Here is a 2,560-nt window from a genome sequence, read left to right on the forward strand (position 1 = left end):
CCCTCCAGCATCCCCAAACCTGTTCTCAGGGCAGAGCACCCAAAAGTCCATGTGCCATTTACCCAACACTGTCAAAATTGCTGAAAAAAACTCCACTATCCAGTACAAAACTCAATTCCAAAAAATAATAATAAAAAGAAATAAAAAATAAAATTCCACTGGGGCAGGAAAAAATTTCCTCTGATCACAGCCACGATCCCCATCCGTGAAAAAGAGCAGGATGTCTAAGACTGGAAGCCCGTTTCTGAGTTTTTTTGTTAACATCCGTTTTGTGTTCTATTGAAGTTCAGCAGAAGACAAGTGATAGCAAGCTCTAGAGGCTGACAAAGACATTTAGGGGAGAGAAACATAAAACTTAAAAGTTCTGTCTATTAACACCTACCCTCCTACACCGCCCCCCAACTAGGAGAAGGTATTTCTTCTGTTTTGGTGGGACTATTCCTGCCCAGCTCCCCTTCTAGACTAATGAGCTAAATCAGAATTACTGAAGGAGCTTTTTTAAAATATAGATTCCAATGTCAATGATACCTCAACAGAAACCAAAATTTAAAAAAAAATATGTAGATTCCATTAGTAAAAACTAAATTCAAAACTAATGACAATAAAACAAACAATAATAATTTACACCCATAGGTATTCCGATTCCCACTGCTAGGAATTCAGTAAATCTGGGAGGGGACCGGAAACTTGTGTTTATTTTTTAAGTTCCTAGGTGACTGTGACGTTCACCCAGGGTGGGAACCTCCTATTTCTAGTGCCCCTGATGGACCTTTTCTGACCTCCCCGGGTCTTTCTCTCTCCCAGAAGGTCTGACCTCACACAAGTTTTCCTTTTTACCAAAAGCTCAAGCCTGGTGGGTTTTCAGCTGCACTCCCTGGACCCACCCCTGTCAAGGTCACCGTCCCTTCTCCCTCTTACTCAGCAGCTTCGGCCTGGGCCGCACCCTCTCCTGGCTCTCGGTTTCTGCAACGCTGGGCCGGCTCCCTCCTGGGCCCCTTGGCAGGCTCCCCTCCCATGCCTCACCCCTCCAGTTCCCTTTCTTGGGGCTCCTGCTGGGCTCCCTGCCTGGTCAACACTCTGTCCCCACAAGATCCTACTTGGCAGATGGCTTTCAAGCCGTTCAGATGTTGTGCTCCCTCTGGCAGCACGTGTATCACCCAAATGCAACGGCATTGACCAGTCACATCTCCTCAGCTTCCAGAACTGCCTACTCCATTGACTATCTACCAGGGAGGCCCAGGGTGGGGGGCCTCAACAGTGGAGCCTTGCCCTCAGCCCAAGGCGTGACCCCAGGGTCCCAGGTTCGAGTCCCCCATTGGGCTCCCCGCAGGGAGCCTGCTTCTCCCTCTGCCTGGGTCTCTGCCTCTCTCCCTGGGTCTCTCCGGAATAAATAAGTAAAATCTTTTTTTTAAAAATGCATTTTTTTCTACTAGGCATCCCAATCTTAACATGTGCAGAATGGACCTCTCCAGTCCCAAGGCCACCAGCTGGTTCTGCAGCCTCCCTCCTTTCGGTTACAGCCCTGCCGTGCACGCAGCCTGGGAGCTAATCATCCAACACTCACCTGTGCCTCCGTTTACCTCCGCGTCCACCTGCGAAGCCGCCTCCGGGATCTCACCCCTTCTGGCCATCTCTCAGCGACTTCTCTGACCACCATCAGATGATGGTCTCTCTCATCAGACGTGATGGCAGCTGGGGCGCCTGGGGGCGCTCAGCTGGTTGAGCAGGGCCTTTGGCTCAGGTCGTGATCTCCAGGTCCTGGGGCGAGCTCCAGGCTGGGCTCCCTGCTGGGAGGCTGCTTCTCCCTCTCCCTCTCCTTTCCCACTGCTTGCGCTCCCTCTCTTTCCCTCAAATGAATAAATAAAAAAAATCTTAAAAAAAAAAAAAAAGAAGTGATTGCAATCGCTCCCTAATTGGTCTCTCTGCTTCCACTCTTCCCTCCCTAAAGCTGATGCTCTACTAAGCATTTTTAAGAATGTAAATGAGGTCAGACAACTCTCCTCTTTAAACCTCTCTATTGACCTCTCACTGCAAATAGGGTAACATCCAACTCCTGATTCTGGAACTTACAAAGTCGAAACGGCACGGTCCTGAACCCTCATACTGCTGTCCCCTCTATTTGGAAGGTTCTTCCCACAGACCTTTGCCCTGGACTCCTTTACCCTGACACACTTTCCTGAGGACTCTCAACCCGCCCAGCCTTTCTCTTTGTTGTTTCCTGACTCCTTTGCTCCCATTGCCCTTTCACTACCTGAAATTTTGATTTCCGTGTTTACTTGTGTGTCGTGGGCCCGGCCCTGCTGGAATGCAAGCTCTAGCTCCACCAAAGTAGATGTTCAATGAACATTTGCCTAATAAATCACTTATTCACACCGTAATATACGTGACTGGCAAGTACCCCAAGTATTTCATTTGTCTTGGGCATTACATTTTAATTGGGATCAAAGCTTTAAGATCAGGAAAAAAAGCAAGCTGGTAAGATCCTAATCATCCATTCACTGACCGGGGAGAATTTCTTCACCACTCCCCTGCAAAGTCATACCTCTATTTTTATTAGGCC

The 2,560-nt window shown here is 48.5% G+C and overlaps 1 long non-coding RNA gene across 1 annotated transcript; it reads left to right on the forward strand.

The window, feature by feature from the left end:
* The first annotated feature begins 964 nt into the window (after positions 1-964).
* LOC140619925 (uncharacterized) lies at positions 965-1,853 on the forward strand. The gene is made up of 2 exons (XR_012019688.1): positions 965-1,301; positions 1,434-1,853. It is a non-coding gene; the product is annotated as an uncharacterized lncRNA (long non-coding RNA).
* The last annotated feature ends 707 nt before the right edge of the window (positions 1,854-2,560 follow it).

The sequence above is a fragment of the Canis lupus genome, chromosome 28, assembly GCF_048164855.1.
Source record: "Canis lupus baileyi chromosome 28, mCanLup2.hap1, whole genome shotgun sequence".
In the NCBI taxonomy this organism is placed as follows: domain Eukaryota; kingdom Metazoa; phylum Chordata; class Mammalia; order Carnivora; family Canidae; genus Canis; species Canis lupus.